The 19,743-nt window shown below is 47.7% G+C and overlaps 1 protein-coding gene across 2 annotated transcripts in view; it reads right to left on the minus strand.

Annotated features, from left to right (window-relative positions):
- TSPAN7 (tetraspanin 7) overlaps nucleotides 1–19,743 on the minus strand; it is a 108,907-nt gene that overhangs the window by 66,753 nt on the left and 22,411 nt on the right. The gene's annotated exons all lie outside the window — the stretch shown is intronic.

Below are 19,743 nucleotides of genomic sequence, written 5' to 3' on the forward strand. Positions count from 1 at the left end.
CCCTCTCCTCCCATAGATGAGCCTATGGAAAAGATTTCTGCAAAAAATGGCATGGAACATCAACTGAAAAATAGCCATGAATTCATATTCAGCTATGTTTTTCAGATGTCAGTACAAGATATGTGACTTCTCTTCCCTGAAATGGTTTCTGGAGAAAGGAATGGAGAAGGAGAAAAAGAGGAAAGAGGGGGAAAAAAAAAAAAGAATTGTACTGGAATTGACTTGGGGAACAAATGTTATGTCAGCTGGAGAAACCCTTACTGGGGTTGAAACAGCATTTTGCTATATTCAACTGTACAGATTTGTCTCACTGGAGATGGCTGCACTCAAGGATGTTACCATAATAATTGGGAACATGCTGACATCTGCATCAGAGGCTCAGTCTACTCAGAAGTTGAAGCATTAAAAAGGCAGTGAGATCACGCTTAAGGGTCTGGAAAACTTGCAGTCGGGAGAACGTTTGGGGGAAGGTTGCCTATTTAGTTCCAAAATGTCTTCCTAAGCCTGCTGAAAATGTTGCAGAACAAAGAGATGATCCTTTACTCAAACACTTGTCTCAGAGCAATCCCAGGCTACACTTCATGTGATTAAAATGTAGTTAATTCACAGACTTTGCTTAGCCAGTACCACAAACTACATCTCTTGGCCTATTGCTGGGTCTCATAAGCAGGGTGATTGCTTTACCTATTTATCAATTTTGCACATGCCTAGTTGTGGTTGAAAGATTAGCTTTGAAATAGCAAAATTCCTATATGACAGAAAACCAGAAGGCCTAAGAAATAACAACTTGAGTCACACTCTCTTCTTGCCATCAATTTGCATGGCATTGGGAGAAGCTGAAAAGGAAGACACATACCAGAGATGATGCACAGATTTGCAAGAAATTGCTCATGAATCCAAACCCTAATATACAGAGGGGCTGACAGGAATTTAATTTCAAATTAAAATTTCTAATGAAAAACGTCCAGTCACCAGCACATAAAAATTACTTTACAAGAAGTGACATTTCCAGTTGGAGACTGTGTTCTGCTTAGACACATAAAGTCCACGGTATTCCTCTTCCCCTCGGTATGCAGTACACACATGAATGGGAATTGCTGCTGAAGAAGTTCATTAGCTCTCAGGGTTGAAGGTGATCATGTTCTTCCTAACATGTAAGAAAATTCCACTGACACGGTGATTGTCACGACAAGAACAAATCCGTAATGCACCAAAACAGCAGTGCTTTGGGACCTCAACAGTTGACTCTACTCTGTTCAGAGGATGCTGCGACCCTTCTTTCTGATATCCGGTTCCAAATGAATCAGGCACCAAACAGGCCCATCTTCTATTTCTGCCTTGCCTCACTTGTGATGTGGCTTCCCCTAAGTCTGCTTCCTTGCACCCATGGCTGATGAAGGAAAAGAGGTAAGAGGATTCCACTTTCCATCAGTCTATGACAATGCGAAGGAGTAATGAAAGTCATTGGGTAGGGGTTGGTGAGAATATTGCATCATTGTTCTAGCTCTGTATATAGGATGTATATCCCTGCTAGGATACAATAGATATCTGTAGTTTTCTGACTGTAGCAGCATATTTTTCTCTTTCCAGCAATCTTTGTTTTGAAATTAGGAGCCACTTTTATTCATCCACAGCCCAAGAAGATAAAGGCTTTCTCTGCCATCACATGCATCTGTTTAGCATGGATCCAGGATACATTATTCCCTGAATTTGTTTGACCTTTCTTTTGGTTACTAGACCTTCATCCAAAATGCTCTTCAGGAAGCAGAAATTTCCCTCTTCCTAATATCAGTAGCTACATAACCTGTCCTGATGAAAAGCTGATGAAACTCAGGAAGAAAACAAGCTTTGCCTCCAATACATAGCGAAAGAACCAGGGAAGTGGGACTGAGAAAACAGGTTTCCTTTAGGAATATATCCAGAAGTTTTTACTGACCTTGACTCGACCTGTGATTGTCTAAATCTGGAATTAGATCTTTGTCTTCTAGGACAAGCAGGCAGACAATGAGAGCCTCAGAGGAAATGAATAGTACAGTACAAGAAATGGGCATCTTCATTCATGTCCTGGCACTCCCTGGGATACCAAGGTAGGAACAGCTTTGTCCTGTTCCTAACATGGCTCATGCAAGCGGTCAGGCACTCGCCCTGGCCAGTGTCCAGCAACCTCCTCTCGATCCTCATTTTCCTCACTTGGAAAGAGCTCGGCACCATTCGAGTCTAAGTGCACAGAGAGTTTGCAGGTAGCCACGCAGATGACCCTGAAACAATCAAAACCAGCCACAGACCTTGCCTCAGCAAACTGCACTTGCTCTTGCGACGTTACATTTTCTGTGCTGTCTCCATCAGGAACCGATTTGACCTGACGTATGACCCGCAATCCTGACCAAAAATTGCCTTTTCTCTGTTCTGTGTTTTCCTCCCAGGGTGACTCTTTGATCTGGCCTTTACATGGGAGTCTTCAAGGGCAGAGGGCAAAAGGGAGCTGCAGAAAGGATGGAGGAGAGAAAAATCGCACTGGCGTGTGGACGGCAGCACAGGCTGGGGCTAACACCAAAACAGTCAGACCTTTCTCTCGCTGGTGGGGACGACTCGCGTGGCAGAAGAGGAAAGCTGGAGCCATTGAACTTTACATTAATCACGGGCTGCCGAGAGGCGAGCAGCAGTTGCCCGGCCCCTGTCAGTGCGGTGCCCAAGGATATCGCTCCAGGGTGGCTGGTCTCTCCCGCCACGGTGGCACGCTGCGTCACAGCAGTCGCAAAAACGGGACCGTGGCGTAACAGACTGGGAAACTGCGGCAGTTAAAGCGAGGAAGGATGACAGCATGTAAAACCAGCACTTTCCAGAAAACCCTGGAACAAAACTTTTAGCAAGAAGGTACTCAAGAATTTGGGAACAAAATTACCTCATAGTGTTAAAATGTCTTTCCTTCTCCCTGAAGACTACCGCAGTTATCAAGCAGCAGAGTGAGCGAGGACACGGCACTTTGTCTATACATTATCTCACCACCGAGGATGTATCACTGCATCAGTTTAGGCAAAACATACTACATTAGCAAGTCAAGTCTCAAACGTGCAGTCTTTCAGACTAAGAGCAAAGCCAGGTCTTTCAGTTTAAAACACCAGAAGTTTGAGACCTTCTCATTCACGAGTTTCCAAGGGCATGTGCCGTTCCCTAAAAAGCTGAACTAGCTATTGCTTCAGAAGCAGCTCTGCACAGGCCACGGTCCCACAACGCACTTCACATTTCTCTGCCCACACGACCTCCCCCCGCGCAGCCAGGAGGAGGGCAGCTACCAGATGCTCTCAATGCAGCTTTCTGTTTCCTAATGCTGCGTTTCACAGCCAAAAATCAAAACCAGCCCCAAACAACCCACAAGTTTATAGGTACCGCACATCCTAGCTGTTTCATAGTCTAAAGCCAAGCTGTGTGCTGCAGAAACAGCTACACCCTGAAAGAGAAAGGTCCACCGAGGTGACATAGTGCAAGGGAAAATTAAAGAAGGCAGAGGCTCTTGCAAGGCAAGCATTCTGGCATGTCTCGTCCTCTGTGGCTTGGCCCCCTGAGCAGAATACAAATGAAGACCATCACTGACGAGCCAGTATAACATCTCAGTCCCCTTTACCAGTCACCCGTTCGGCTCACGGCACAGAGACAGTGCAGGCATTGTCAGGAACACACTGGTCCCAAACAGGGTAAGAGGGAGGCCCACAGACAAACATCACCCTATTCAGACTGAACGCAGCCTCGAAAATATACTCACAGATACAGCTATTAACATGCATGCACAAAATGGAATATGGGCAGAGCGCTCAAAAGTGCTTGTTCATTCCTTATCCTCCATTTCAAGCTATAACGTCACCCCGTAATTAACTGAAATAACCTCTATTCTGTTCAATTTCTCTGCTGATGAGAGGCTCGCAAGAAGCATGCATTGTCAGGAAAAGTTTAAAAATACACCCAGATTTTACAGCAACAGCAAGAGAAATAAAGCACGCACTTTTCCGTGTGCTTTTTTTTAACCTTGCCAGCACCGATTAGCAAGAATGTCACAAGTCTGACTATGCAAGCTAGTTTGTAAAAATTAAGTGGGAATTGACTTTTCCAAAGCTTCAGTTCTAAGACAAAAGGTCCGTGCCATTGCTGGGAAAGATTTGGGCATTTCATTCTTAAACAAAGGTACATTGTCAACTTGAGAGATGCCTAGCTCTAAAACAGATCAAGGAAAAAAAGTCTACCATCAGCACACAAGAATTAACCCCGCAGAAATTTCCGTAAGAAATATAAAGTTGAGGATGCCATGTATTTTATTGGCTGATCATCCTTGCAGAAAGGCGTGGGTGGGAACTAACTGTGGGCAAATAAGGGAGCCTACATTTTAAATAGCATATTATTCACAAAGTTTTTTCCCTCCTCTCTTACTCTGTGAACATCTGATTCACTGGGCCTTTTGTGGTTTTTTCTTTAATTAAACATTTCAAGCCATTCACCACATCTGACTAATGAACCCTGCATACTTTATTCTCATTTTGTGTGCAGATGGATTGTACACACAAGTGTGAGCATCGTAGCCTATGAAGCATAAAAAACAAATTTAGATTTAAAAAGTAAGAAAAAATCTCCACTCTAATGCAATTTTAGAAGCTTGGGGGAAAAATATAGTCTGAGTGCTGGGGAAGCTCAGGCTGTCAGAATGCCAGGAAAATCTCTGATAGTCACGTATGAAGTTCCAAAAGATAAATAGATTGGGATAACCAAATAATTATATGCAGGATTTTTTTTTTGGTAAAGAAAATGATGGGCTGCACATGAACTGTAAACTACTCTCAAGCCCAATTTATATTCTTTAGGCGCCACATTTATACAGACTGTAATGAGAAAGGTATGTGTAATTAAGCTTTTTATTTAAATAAAGTGCTGATAAAACATGAAAAAGAAAACCCCACATCTCTGGTATGCATTCCCCCTTCTCTTAGCTTCGCTTGCTCAAAAATCAAACTCAGAGAAAATTAATTTATTGGCTGGAACATAAAAACAATTAAATAAATAAACAGCTTGTCACTCTGCCTTCAGAATGAATCTAGTGGAAAATTTTTTCCTAGGAAACCTATTTTGGGAAAGTAATAAACCACAGGGAAGGGCAAAGGCTAGAGAAAAGGCTAGAGGCGTTAAAAAAAAACACCTGGAGACACTGCGCTATTTCTGACGTTATTGAGGATTTTTGCTTGGTTGCTTCATCATGCAGGTGTCAAACGGTAACGTCGACTATCAGAGACATCACTATTCACACAGAGCGGCCAAAGCTGGATCATCTGTTGCAAAGAAACTGCCACGGGGGCGACAGGAATCACCCTCACCAGCCACGCATCAGCAGCAGCGTGGGCAACACCACCCGCACGTCCTACAGCCCAGCGCTGGGACTTGGCCTGCTGCAGGCTGCTCGTGGCCACTGGCTCATAGCCAGGGCTTACTCCCCAGCAGCACTGCCAGAAAGGGATGAAGGAGCCTCACATCCTACTTTCAGCAGCCTGTGTGCCCGAGGGAACAGAGGAAGGTGTCATGGTTTGATGTGGACGGGGGGGTGGTTCTGGTGGCAGGAGAGGGGTTTTGGTCCCTGTGACCTCCCCGGTTTTGGAACTGGGTTAGGCTTAGTTCTGGCCACCAGATCAGACTGCCATCCCCCTCGGGGTTGAGCCAATAGGGCGCCTCTGCGAATTGCCCTATTTAAGTCAGGACAAAGGAACCGGAAAAGGTGCTTTGCCCAGGAGCGAGGAGAGAAGGGAGGAGGGCACTGCCCCCGCTCCCTGGCTCCCGGCCGGGCAGCTGCCTGCATCGGGCCGGCGCCGCCCACGGAGAATGGCGGTGGCGGAGCCAGCTGGGGAACTTGGGGGCACCCCACTCCCGGGGTGCCCACTGGGCTGAGTTCACCTGGAGAGGACTGAGATCTGAGAGAAACAGCTGCATCGACAGCAGGTCAGTGAGGATGGAGCGGGAGGAGGTGTGCCGGAGCCGAGTTTCCCCTGCGGCTGATGGTGAGATAGCAGGCGGCCCCCCTGCAACCAGGATGGCCTCGGTGGAGCAGAGACCCACTCGCAGCCCGTGGGGAGAAGATACCTGAGCCTGAGGATGGTCGTGTTGGGACGCATGACAAGGCAGAGAGGCATCTGGAGTCTGCGTGACGACCCACGCCGGAGCGAGTGGCTACAGCTCCCTAAGAATCCGAGACTGTGGTAAAGCCCACACCGGAGCAATCTGTGGGGAAGGATTGTTTCCAGTGGGCTGGACTCACGCTGGAGAAGTTTGTGGATTTTTCCTCGTGGGTAGGGGATCCATTGGAGCAGGGGAAAAGGGTGTAAGGACTCCTTCTCCTTTAAGAAAGAAGCAGCAGTAACAGCACAGAATGAACTGACCTGCACTCCCCCAGTCCCTGCCCCCTGTGCTGCTGGGGGGAGGAGGTAGAGCCGGGAGGAAAAGGAAAGGGGGGGGGGAAGGTGTCGGTTTTAAGATCTGGTTTTGTTTCTTTCTGTCCTCTCGAGTAATCGGTTTTTGTTTCCCTTTGTCCTTCTAAGTAATCATTAATAAACTGTTTTGCTTTGAGAAAAGCCCTGTCTGTTTTGCCTGGGACCATGGTTGGTGGGTGCTCCCTCTGTTCTTGTCTCAACCCTCAGTCCCTTTGGTTTTTTTTTTTCTCTCCTCTCTACTTTACTGGAGAAGGAGAGACTGTGTGAGTTTTAGTTGCTGGATCAGCCTAAAACCACGACAGAAGGTCTCCCCCTCCTCCTGCCGCACGCTGATACGGGAATGGCAAGGGTGGGGAAGCAGCATGTAGGGGTAAAATGTACCTTATAGGTGTCTGAGTGCTGTCCCCGTTGTCCAGAAGTGTGTGTGAGAGCTCAGGAGCCCTGGGGAAGGAGCCTGCAGAAGGAGCTGTACTGTACAGCCCCCAGCTACAAAAGGAGCCCACAGTCCCCAGGTACCAGGATGTCTCACCCCACCTCCAGCTGAGCAACCACGCTGCACAACGGTGGCCAGAGTTCCCAGGACTGGTCATGAAATTAGCTTCAGCACAGACAAACACAGCCCTGCAGCACTTTCCAGTACCCTGGCCCTTAAGACCCAAGATGGTGGGGGTGCGGGCACAGCCTCCCGCAGAGGTGTACAGCAGGACCAGTTCAGGGGGACAGCCCCTGTCCCAGGTGTCAGCAGAGCTGCCTGCAGCAGAGACAGGCAGAGGGGTCTCTCCCTCCCCTCTGTTTCCATCCAGCTACCTACCCATTGTCTATGGTGTTGTCCTTCAAAAAGAACTTTTTCCTAAACTCTTTCGCTCCTGAGCTATATGACTACAGAAAGCCAGTGGATTCCTCTGCAAAGATCCTGACCAACTGAGTTGTGCTTAGGCTTGAAGAAAGCAAACCACTCATGAAGGGTCACCCTGTGCCTCACTTCAGTTCAAGCTGCACCACTACAGATCACCCCTGCAGAAAGGTGAGAAGCAGCTCTCTTCTGCTGCCAGCCGAGACACCAAAGTGGAGAAAATTATTATACGCAGCGCAGAAAACATTTCCTTTGGCAGCAGTTAAGAAAATGCTATTCATCCTGTATACAGCCTGCATAATAAAGAGAGCGATTGAACAGTCTTTTAAGAAGTTTACTGGGTCACATTTCTCCTGGACCAAGGCCAGCGCTCCCATTATTCCCCAGTGCTGGGTGCACATGGCACGAATCCTTTACTGGTCTCAATCCTTATTTCTTACTGATGCTGACAGTGCCTGAAAACAGAAACATGAACCCTGAAATTACTTATAATGTAAAACACACTTCTAAAGGTTGTTTAGGGCTAATTAACAAATTCACTACCCTTGCTTCTTAGGTGGCTGAATGGCCTCGAGAAGCAGAGCCTGGGCACTTCAGCGTCAACCGGCATGGGTTTGTTCCCAGTCAAAACAGCACGCACTGTTCCTCAGAGGCTTGGATGAGAACGATAAGCAAAGTAAAACACAGTGAAGGGTAGGATAATGTGAGAACTTGATTATGCAAGCCATTAAAGTTAATGGCACTAGTCATATGAGGACAAATTATGCCAGTGGGTATGGTTTTGCAGAAAAGTGCACCGAGGATAACTTGTACTTTCCAGCTAGACATTCACGTAACTTTCTAAGGCAGTCGATCCTCCCCCAGCCACAATCAAGGAACCACATTTTCCTAAAAGCATATGACGCAAGATGCTGTGGGCAAGAGCCGGTGTAGCGGCACTGCAACCGAGCTCAATGCCCTGAGACAATCATCTACTGCATTTAGCGGTTCTCCGGAGAACCAGCAAAACACAGAGACATCAGCAGTTGCACAATCAGTGTCCGCTGCCCTCTAGGTCAAAGGACTTGCTAAAAAGCAATCCATCTTTTGCAAAAGGAAGCAGTTTCTTACAGAAGAAGGTGACAGAAAATCTCCCCAAGCAAACACTGTCCAAAAATAAAGAAAAGAAAATAAAGTGGAGGCATGAAGGAGAGAAAAATAGAGAGCTGGAGGCAATGACAAAGGGATACCCAGTTTTTGGAGTCCCCTTTGAAGAGCCCTGCTTGGTGCCCCAGGCTGTGACAACCAGTCGGGCCCCAGGCAGCAAGGTAGCAGCTCTCCAGCTCCTGGAGCCAACCTCACCCAGCAGCACTGCCCAACATTACCTGCCACAGCCTCCTCCCTCACTTCCAGGGAGGAAAGGGGAGGTATGGGAAGGATTCTGGACAGCGAAACAGATTGTGAAAATGGTAAACCACCTTGCATTCCTAAATAAGCCTCTTCTATACCTGAACACACGAGAACTACACAAAGGACATAGAATTAAAAAAAAACCACAACAGAACAAAACAAAGAACAACTATTTTTTCCTTCTCCTTAGCTGTACTATTGGGTTTCCCACCTATTTAACTGATAAGTCTTCTAGAAAAGTTATTTCCTCTGTTTTTCTTTAACGATTCAAAAATTATTTTAAAAATAATTTAATATTTTAGTGCTTCAGGTACTAGTATTTAAGCAAAGCTCATCAGGAGCTACGTTTCAACAAGCGTTTCCATAACCTGAGGGTAACAAAGCTATAGAAAATGGCCGGTGCACAGAAAGAAGAAAGGAGCTGTGCACATTAGGAATCGACAGCAGTTGCACATCCAGAGGAGGGCAGAACAGGAAAAAAAGCTGTAAAACCCAATCTCTCATTCAGCCATGGAAAATCAGCCTCCCCCTGCACAGTGTCACAGCTGGCACACTTGGGACGTTGTGGACTAAGAGGTGCTGCTGAGAGAAGGTGCAACGCAACCCGTTCAGGATCACTTTGCACAGCCAACCGGCTTGCAGGGTACTTGGTGTAGTGACTTGGCAAGGCGAAGTGGGTGCCCAGCCCAAGTCTGAGTGTGCGAGACCTCGGCTCGGCCAGGTCAGTGAGCTGTCCCTTCATGAGCAGAAGGCATGCGTGGAAGGTGAAGACTTTGCAGGACACAAAACAAACAGTCACAGAGGTACGTTTGCAAAGTCTGGCCAAGAGTTTGACTCCTTGCTCCCATTAGACTAATGGGCACAAGCGCAAGGAGATATTCTTTATGCTGTCCAGGTTTCAGCAGTTTTGGATAATTCTGCCCAGAAGGTCCATCTGGGGCAATTTTAAATCATTTCAGGTCTAAAAGTAAGAAGGGGAAAGTGAGGGGAAAAAAAGCAGGAAAAGAAAAGCGGAAAAGAGCCTTTGAATCTCTCCTATTAGTAGCGTCAAAGAGCCCAAATAGCTTAATTTCAGGCCCAAGACCTAATTTACTATATAATAATAGCACTGTCACTGTACTTAGCAGAAAGAGTCATTTCACATGGTAGCGGTGAAACGTGCCCTTTAAGGTGCTACTGAAAAGCCTGCAGGAAAGTCTCACTTGCCGGTTTTGAAGAACCTTTCAGCAGTTGACCCTCTTATTGACGCAGCTATGCACAAGCTTAGCAGAATTACGTGCACTCTCTTGCTGATGCTCTTGGAAGGGCTGTAAATGAGCAGTGCACGTACTTGCCTAACACCTCAACTACTACCAAAAAGTCAAACGAATGGGGCTTTGCTTCTGCGAGAGGCCACGAGCCGGCAAGAGCAGCAGAGCAAGGTCCTGCCTACAGCACTGCTGGCACTTCTGGACAGCACCGAGCCCCCCAGCTCCCACCGCGATGGCCAGCCCAAGGGGAGCCTCTCCTCAGCATCCTTCTGCAAAAGCTTCTCAGCTTGGGCAGCTTCAGAAGCAAAAGGTCTCCCCTTCTTGTCCCCTGCATGAGAAGGGAGCAACGGCAGCACTTTGAGCCCGAGCTCCCTCCTGAAAATACCCCGGAGCTAGGAGAGCTCAGCTTCAAAGTGGCACCCTCCCAAAGTGATTTAAGAACAGACGTTTGTCCAGGCAAGAGGCAGCACAACAGGTGCTTTGTGGATTTTCTCATTGCTCCGAGTTACATTTTGGAGTCTCCCATAAGCCTCTCCTGCTGGGACCCTCAACCAAAAACTTGGCTGTGAAGAGGCAGCAGCTGCACGGGACTGCGCTGATGTCTGGCAAAACTCCCAGCTCCAGGGCAAGGATGCAAAAACCAGAAGGAAACGTAGACACTGCCCTACAGACACGTGCAACGTGCCATCTCTCCGCTTCTCACAGCAGCAGTTCAGGTTTCTAGTGCTCCTACAGACACACCAAACCGTACTCACACTCTCCTTTTCTGCCTGCCCTGCAGTACAACCCAACAGCGTTTCTGCAGTGCAACAGCTGTTCCCAGAAGAAAACCCGAGCCAGCTCAACGATTCTGACATGTTTCTTACAAAAGAGGTAATTTTAACCACGCTGGGTATGCTACAGGCGACATTTATATTTGCACAGGTTTAAACGAGCAGAGTTCAGTTTCCAGTACACGTAGATCAAGCTGCGGTAAAAATTTAATCCTGTGACACTTGTAGGGAGGAAGGCTGGGCTGGTAAGGGGTGACTCAGATAAGCTGGCACTGAGGAGCAAGCTGATTGAACATTTAATTAACAAATTAACTTTCTACTCTCTTAAATAAGCATTACAGTCTTGCAAACATCCAAGAATATAGCATCCAATTTCTACCTAGAAGGCTAAGCCTCACATTTTTCCAAGCCTCACTTCCCAGTTTCCATTAAAAACGAGTTTACCTACTGCGTCATCAGATGTTCTGCTGACAACAACATTTTGCTCTGTACTGTTCTTTGTAGCTGCAGGGCGTATTAACCAATTCCTCTGAGTCACTTCTAGCAGTGTCTCACTCTATCAGTAGCACCGATTTGTGCAAGTGCCTGTTTGCTTGGCGGTCCTCCAACCAAACCAGCTTTCCTGACTGAATCTCCTGGTACCTTTCCGAGCAAATAAGAGTCAGGAGGCTTGCAGAAAGTCTTCTTCCCATTGGGAGAGGGACTAAGCAGCAAAATCTTGGAGACCTTTTTCAGAACTGACTTGGAAGAAGGAAAGGGAAATGGAGAAGAGTGAGAGAGATCCATGTATCTCACCATAAGAGTCTTAACACCTTCATCCCTTTATAAAAATCTCAACCTTCCAAATTTGGGGGTGTGTGTGGAGTTAACCAGTGCCAATATTGACTGTTGGAGGACATTTCCAGAAAACATAGAACTTTGAAAAGAAGTAACTAAAGCTACAAAAAGGCATCTTCATGTGCTAACCCGATCCATTAAGACACTGGATCAAACATCTGCCCAGAGGATTTGAACTTCTGTTCTGCTTTTTCGTCACCGTTTATTCCCTCCTGCTGCACACAGCCTTTGCTTCATATGTTGGAAAAGCAATATACCCTTAGCAAATTTTAAATAAGTTTTAAAGCAAATTTGGCTCATATTTCCCAAGCTAAGCCATTTGCAATTTGAGGCGGACCCGAGCACCCATCTTCCTTCGGAGCATCTGCTCATACACCAGCTGGTCCTCAGACACAATGGCCCCCATTTCTCCAGCAGCCACCAGTCAGATAAAATAATGAGTGTCAACCGCTTAACAAGCAGATGGGAGCAACGGCTCCAAACACCGTTCAGCCAGGTCCCTCGGGCTGGGACCCTTCTGCAACCCTCACAAAAGCAAGCCACCTATTACACACTTACAGCAGGAACCAGTAACGGAAATTTAATTGTAATTAACAGTTTGCTGAAGGAAAGGCAGTGGTAGCAGGGCCAGAACACAAAGGAAAGAGATGCTTCCCCTTTCTCCTGGGACAGGGAACAAGAAGATCTCTGCTTCTTGTGATCTCCAGAGATCTCCAGTGATTCAAAAGAGCAAGTGGCAGCCAGTTGAAGCACCTCGAGGTGTAATGGGGAAGCACCTAGTGTAACAGGGACAAGGTTCCTGGGCCAGGAAAAGCAACTTGAGAAGGAAGAACTTCCCATCAGACAACACTAATTCCAAAAGCCCTGATGAACATGCAGTAGGAAAAGTAGGAAGGAATCCTGTCTCTCCTATTTTCCCCAGGGCACTCTTTCCATCCTCCACGTCTCAGCACCCTGTGAACGCTCCCTTCCTGGAGCAACGGGTTTGCTTACCGCACTACCATCAGCAGGAAAATCTGGGTTGTTTATTGTCCCTCTCAGGGAGGGCGATCCCGTATTAGGAAGATTAAGGTCAGCCAGTAAGCGCGTGACATGATAATCTCCGCAGCACCAAAGGGGCTGCTGCAGAGACACGGCACGCATCCTTCCCCGGCTCCGCGCCCCCAGGCAGCCATCGTGCCAGCCAGCTCCCGCGCAGCTCCTGTGCACTTAGGTTGCTCTGCGGGTGCTGCTGGTCAAGGCGTATCCCACTAGTCACCCGCCGTGAACAACACGGCGATGCCAAAGCTTGCAACCGCCACCCAGAGTCCTGCAGCTCAGCTGCTCCACCACACAGCACAAGCTCATGGGCTCTGCAAGACCCCCACGGGCTTCTGGACTCATCCACTGCCTAAATCCCTCATATTCCCCACCACGACACAGTATTTCGGCCAAAATATACCAGTGTTGCTTTGGCATCTCCTCTGTCTCCCCAGCACCATGCTCTCCTGTACCTTCTGAACAGCTTGTAAGCCAAGCTCCTTTTTTAAAGGCTAAACAAATTACCCTGGGGAAGTCACGAATGATTCCAGTGAAGTGGGGGAACAAAATCTTTATTTTCTGAGAACAGCAGCTGTTATTTCCCTCCTGAAGGAATAAACAACCCCTCTGTACCTTTTGAGAGAGCAGGATTGGACTTTTTAAAACTACTATTTACCTCACGAAACTAAAGGTTTCACCCTTGATAGATAACTAAACATGAACCATAGTTTGAAGCACAGCAGCATCAACAGGAAAAAAAAAACAACAACAAAATGCAACTCCCCAAACCAAAACCTTATTTCCTGCCCAGAATATCACCTTACTGCTGCCTTAGGAGAGAAATATTAAGCTATTCTTAACAAGCCTGGTCAGAATAATTTTCTTCAACAGCAAACTAGAAATCAAGTTCCTGGATGCTCAACCAGTGCTGCTCACAGCATTTCTAGTATTTCGCAAGCAAAGCCACAGACTTCCACTTGCATGCTGTCCCGACGGGAGGCTTCACAGGGCAAGAACTGGCCGATGTGCCAAGCAGGCACACCGTAGGGCAGGCAATACAATGTCCAGTTACCCACGGTCTGAATCCCCCTGATGCTTGTGGTTGCCTTATTTCTTTGCAAATTTACGGTCCTTGGTCCTCACCCTACTTAGATCAACCTCTTCATTCCCTGCCGCCTCCATCTGCAGAGGAGACCCCGGCCCGTAGCTCTCCTGCACCCAGGGGACTGCAGCACTGATTTTTAGCAAGCATTGTCACTCCTGCTCTCATTTCACGGGTGAGCAACAGCTTTGAACACTTGTCTTCCCTTCAAAATAATTCAAAATAATTCCCTTCAAACACTTAATTGCTTGAAGTATTGAGAAACTACCTTTTAAAATTATTACGCAGCTCTGTATCACTAGATCTCCATCTCCCAGCATCAAACCTCGTCACGCACAATCAAGCCGAAGGAATCTTTTATCACGGCATCACAAGGAAAGGAGTAAGATCCCCATAGATTAAGAAAACTGCTCTTGTGCAGCGAGTTCAGAATGGTTGGCACTTTGTGTCTCAGCCTTTCCTCTTTAGAGCCAAAAGCATTTTTTTCCAGACCTGCCTGGTACTGATTTTCCACCAGCACCTCAGGTGAGGAAATCAGTATGTTCATTCTCAAAAGCCCAGCCTCACCACACAATTTGCACCTAACATAGAGAAGGAAGAAAATAGCCCTCAGCGTGGTTGTGAAATCAGTGTAAATGCAGTTAATATTTAAATACCAAAACCTTATTAAGTAAATCTTTGTGTGAAGAAATCCAACCTGTTCTGATTCTCCTTTTCCAATCCCCTTTCCCATTTATTCTCTAAGTCAGCAGAGCCCCGTAGAAAGATCAGCCCGTGTGATGGAGCACAACAGTTGGTGTTCGGTGTACGAAAGTAGCCCCTCCACCCCCAAACCACTCCGGTTTCCAAGGGCTGCGGTAAGATGCTGGGTATACCAGGTATCTGCTCAGCACCAAGCTCAAGGTCAAATTTTCTTTTGAGATCCACTTCCTCCAGAAAATGATGAGCTCACTCTACCAAAGAGAACTCGAAGCCCAAGCATCTTTGCTACACACAAAAATATAGGGGTGTCAAGTGAAAAAAGGAAAGGAGCCCTCTTGGAGAGAATCACAGCCACTGCTGAAATATTAATGAAGCTCTTTATCTGAGAGAGTCTAAAAAGGACTTTGAATAATGCATTGCAAGCAACGGTACATCAGCAGTGGCTTTTTTATGCGAGAGGCAGCTGGCATTTTAAAAATAGACAACTTTCAACTTGATGGGGGTAGTTTACCAGCGGAGGAAATTATCCACAAATGCGCCATCATTTAAGGGAACAAAGCAGATAAACAAGCAGAGCACAAAGAAAGTTTATTGGTACAAATGTTCTGAAACAGTCCTCTGCTGGCAGCACAGGCTTGCCCACCGTAAGTGCAGCTTCACTATTATTGGGCATCTCAACACATTCTGTCCCTTACTGTCACCAGAAAAGTCTCTTTAAGCTGCTCTGCTATGGGCACGGTTTGGCAAAGATCTAATGATTTGCTCCTGTAAACAAAAGAGATGCTCTGCCCGCCCCAGGCACCTCATGAATTTTTGAAACTTATTTTCAAAAATAGGATTATTAGTGATATTAGCTTTCTAATTCATTAGAAGTAAAAGAAGTGGAGAAACTAGCATTGGAATAGCAAGGGGGTGGAAAGTAAGACCCTTGGAGCCTGTTCAGCTGTATAGGACGTGTGGGGTCCTTTGGCTTTAGGGTTACACCAAAGGCCCCACTCCCACAGCACAAACACCGCTAGCAGCAGCAGCATATTAAACAGCCACATGCCATGCAGCTGGTGAACTGCTTGGCACGTTTGGGGTTTCAGTGCTTACACTTACTAACAGCAACATGACTGATGGACAAAGATGTTGCTGTAGCTGGCTTTGTGACAAGTCTCCCAGAAGGTGACGTAAGTCCTTGCAGCCAGAGATGTTTTGTAAGTATCCTTGATATGCGCTTCCTTTCCCTATGCAGGCAGGATATAAAATGCAGCTTTAAAATCCAGTCACATGGGCATATCCAAAGGCCCAGGGCTTGATTTAAGGCACAGGTGCCCTTGTAGTGGGCTCTGCCTGCACGTTTACATTGGTAACGGCCAATGCCATTGGCACCTTTCTTTTTTGGTGGAAGCACCGTGAAGCTCGATGCCACCAAGAGCCGCGACATTACAAAGCAACCTGGGAAAGGGGCTAAAGGGAGTCTTGCAGCCACTTGAGCAGAGGTTTCCCTCCCCACCTTCACTACCACGGTGCCTCCCCTCCCTCCCTTCCTCCCTCCCTGTCTCCCTCCCTCTCTTAGCCCCTCCAATTCCACTGCAGAGACCGATCTGCAGATAAAGGGGGTTTAGACCACGATGGCATGTTGCAAAGCAGCACAGGGAAATCTTCCCCTATTCATTCCCAGGGGTTCTTCTATCCCAACACAATCCCCTCTGAGACTCACCGGTCCTACAGACCAGCCTGCTCCCATTCCATTTCCCTCTTTGCCTCCCCCCTCCAAAGACTGGAGTCAGTGGGGCAGCAGCTCCCCACTCCAATGGACAGGGAACTGAAGGGGAATTAGGGGCAGGAACTGGCCCCACAGCAAAGGCTACATACTGAGTGCTACCGAGTTTTAGAGTTACCTGGTATCATGCACACCCAGAATAGCAGGGACTCCCATAGTACCAATTGCCCATCATTGCACGTATATAGGCACACTGTTACTGAGGCAGGCATCTTTAGGAAAAGTGGAATGTGCCAGAAAGCAAGTGTACAGGGCAACAGCATGTCCAGCCAGCTTCCTCTTCCATCTGCCCGAATTATTCAGTCTAGCCACTTATTTATTTTACTGGCCACCAATTGGTTGGTTGCCTCAAGCATCAGTTTCCCTTTGCCCTTCTCTTCCCCATTAACTTTGGCCTTCCCCCTCCGTGTGTCTCCCTCTTCTCTTTCCATTAACCCACCTTTCTGCTTTTACATCTTTGGCTGAACAATCAAACACCATCAGTTGTTGGTCTCCACCTTTCAGGCAGCCGACAGCACTAACATCCATGCTCACTCCTGGTGGGTGAAGCCATCTGAGGGAAGGAAAGTCCAAAGAAAAGAAAGGACAAACCCCCACCCCAAAGGCGATATGTGTTATCATGGCCTTAGAGAAACTCCCAAAATGGCACTAGCGGATGAAGGGCAGGGACCCCCGATGCAGCAAGTCTCCTCGCTCCCACCCCACGCTGAGGGGTAAGCAAAGGGCTGCTGCCCCACCGCAGCCATCTGGCACCTCGAGACCCACAGCGTCGCTGCCTGCCACTGCAGGATAACGCATGAGCACAATGTGACATGACTCTGGGCTCCACTTGTTTGTTTTCCGAATGAGGTTTTCCTTGCCTGGGCACGAGGGGAGACATTTGGTGAACGCTGGCACCGCGGGCCGCCCGCCCGCATCACCGCCTCTGGGGAACACCCGGGTGGTGCTGCTGATGTTCACGCAGCAAGCAACCGTCCGTCTTATCACAAAGGGACCATACAGTCAACTGGGGGGGTCAGTTGCAAATGAGATGACAAGAAAGCCCAAGCTTGCAGCCCAGTTTGTGCTCCCAACACCTCTGCGTGTGCCTGATGCCGTTCTCTCCTGCGTCAGCACACACTGCATCAAAGTTTATGCTTTTGTGCTCCCCTTTGCACTTTTATTTTCCATTTTTTCACTGCTTCTCACTCTCCCCCTCCCTTTTTTTAATGCAGTGCAGCCTTTTTTTTTTTTTTCCCCTGGCATGCTGCTGAACATAGGAAAAAAAAACAAACAAACAGAAAAGACCAAGGCATCTCAAGGGCAGAGCAGGGACCCGAGCCAGAGAGCGAATGAGGCCGCCCAGGGCGCAGGTGCCGAGGAGGGCAGGGCAGGCAGCTGTACTGAGCAGGCACAGTAAATAATGGCAGCCTCATTGGGAAAGCATTACAAATCCAAGATACATCTGGCCCAGGATGCATTTAGCATGGTTGTGCTATTCAGCATTGGCATAAATCCCCCCTTGCTCTGCAGCCGGACCCCCTGCCACTGCAGTGCAGTCACCCCCTTCTCGTGTTAGCAGGACCCAAAAGGCAGATCGCCCCCAACACATAACTCTCCAAAAACACTGAACAAGGGTAAAATCAGAGGGAAAACAGCCTGCAGTGAGCGCTCAGACCCCCAGACTGTAGCACAGGCTAAAAGCCCCAGCAGCATTTGGACTCCTGATGAGGTAGGTTGAGTTTCAGATAGAGAGAGTCCATGGAAGGGAAGGCAGGTTCGTCTAAACCAAACCAAAACCATATGTTAAACCTTTAAACTGAGTGGGGAAAAAAAATAATAAAAAGAGAGAGATGATTTCACGAGGAGTTTTTAAATAAAAGGCAACAGGGAAACGCAAAATTTCAATTAGATTTCAAGTAGATCTAAGAAGAAATTTTTTACAATGAGGGTGGTGAAACACTGGAACAGGTTGCCCAGAGAAGTTGTGGATGCCCCATCCCTGGAAGCAGTCAAGGTGAGGCTTGAGCAGTCTGGTCTAGTGGAAGGCATCCCTGCTCATGGCTGGGGGGTTGGAACTAGATGATCTCAAAAGTCCCTTTCAACCCAAACCATTCTATGATTCTACGATTCTATAATTCTAAAACACAGTGTTTAGGATGCTGCATTCCGTGTGGACCAGGCCATGAAATCTCTGCAGCTTTAAGCCAGGGACAGGACAGGAGCTGGCAAAATGCGAGGGGAAAAAACAAAGAGAAGTCTGAATTTGAAAAAGACATGGGAAAATAAGGAACCAGAACAAATGTCTATACTTGTACACAAGATGGTGGAAGCCTAAAACACATGATGCACACTAAAGTGGGGGGACTGAAGTGTTTGGTTTTAAATGAGGATGCCAACACACCAGCCACATTAGAAACCCAGTGAAAGGGTCCCATCCAGAGGGACCTCGACAGGCTGGAGAGGTGGGCCCGTACCAACCTCATGAAGTTTAACCAGGCCAAATGCAAGGTCCTACATCTGGGTCGTGGCAATCCCAGGCATAAATACAGACTGGGTGGTGAATGGATCGACAGCAGCCCTGAGGAGAAGGACTTGGGAGTACTGGTGGACGAGAAGCTCAATATGAGCCGGCAATGTGCTCTTGCGGCCCAGAAGGCCAACCGCGTCCTGGGCTGCATCAAGAGGAGCGTGGCCAGCAGGTCGAGGGAGGTGATTCTCCCCCTCTACTCTGCCCTCGTGAGACCTCACTTGGAGTACTGCGTCCAGTTCTGGAGTCCCCAACATAAGAAGGACATGGACCAGTTGGAGAGGGTCCAGAGGAGGGCCACGAAGATGATAAGAGGGCTGGAGCACCTTTCCTATGAGGACAGGCTGAAAGAGTTGGGGCTGTTCAGCCTGGAGAAGAGGAGGCTCCGGGGTGACCTTATAGCGGTCTTCCAGTACCTCAAGGGGGCTTACAGGAAAGATGGGGAGAGGTTGTTCAGGAGGGCCAGTTATGATAGGACAAGGGGTAACGGTTTTAAAATAGAGGGAGGTAGGTTCAGGTTGGATATTAGGAAAAAATTTTTTACCATGAGAGTGGTAGAACACTGGAACAGGTTGCCCAGAGAGGTGGTGGATGCTCCATCCCTGGAGACGTTCAAGGCCAGGTTGGACAAGGCCCTGAGCAACCTGATCTAGTTGGAGATATCCCTGTTCCTTGCAGGGGGGTTGGACTAGATGACCTTTGAAGGTCCCTTCCAGCCCTAACCATTCTATGATTCAGAGAGAGAGAGGTAGCAATGGGCATTCTTTAAAAACAAGCTACTTATTACCTAGGAAAGAGAGACTGGATCATATCGGTGGGGGAAAGGCACCGCCTTAGCAATGTGATGACCAAAGGTAGGAGTGGCCATCACAAAGGCCAAAGAAATCCACTGGCCTTCTCCAGAAGAACCATCCCAAAGCATGGGAGCCTGTCTGAAAATAAATTAAAGAGAATAAGGGGCTGTAAAGCTGATACATTCAAGGGATGCGAGAAGATGGCTTAAACACATCCATCTGGAAGTACAGGGCAAACAGTACCTGCCAGAGGAGGCATCAGAAAGACCCAGGCAAGCTGCTGACATG

The sequence above is a fragment of the Tauraco erythrolophus genome, chromosome 1 (genome assembly GCF_009769465.1).
Source record: "Tauraco erythrolophus isolate bTauEry1 chromosome 1, bTauEry1.pri, whole genome shotgun sequence".
Taxonomy (NCBI): domain Eukaryota; kingdom Metazoa; phylum Chordata; class Aves; order Musophagiformes; family Musophagidae; genus Tauraco; species Tauraco erythrolophus.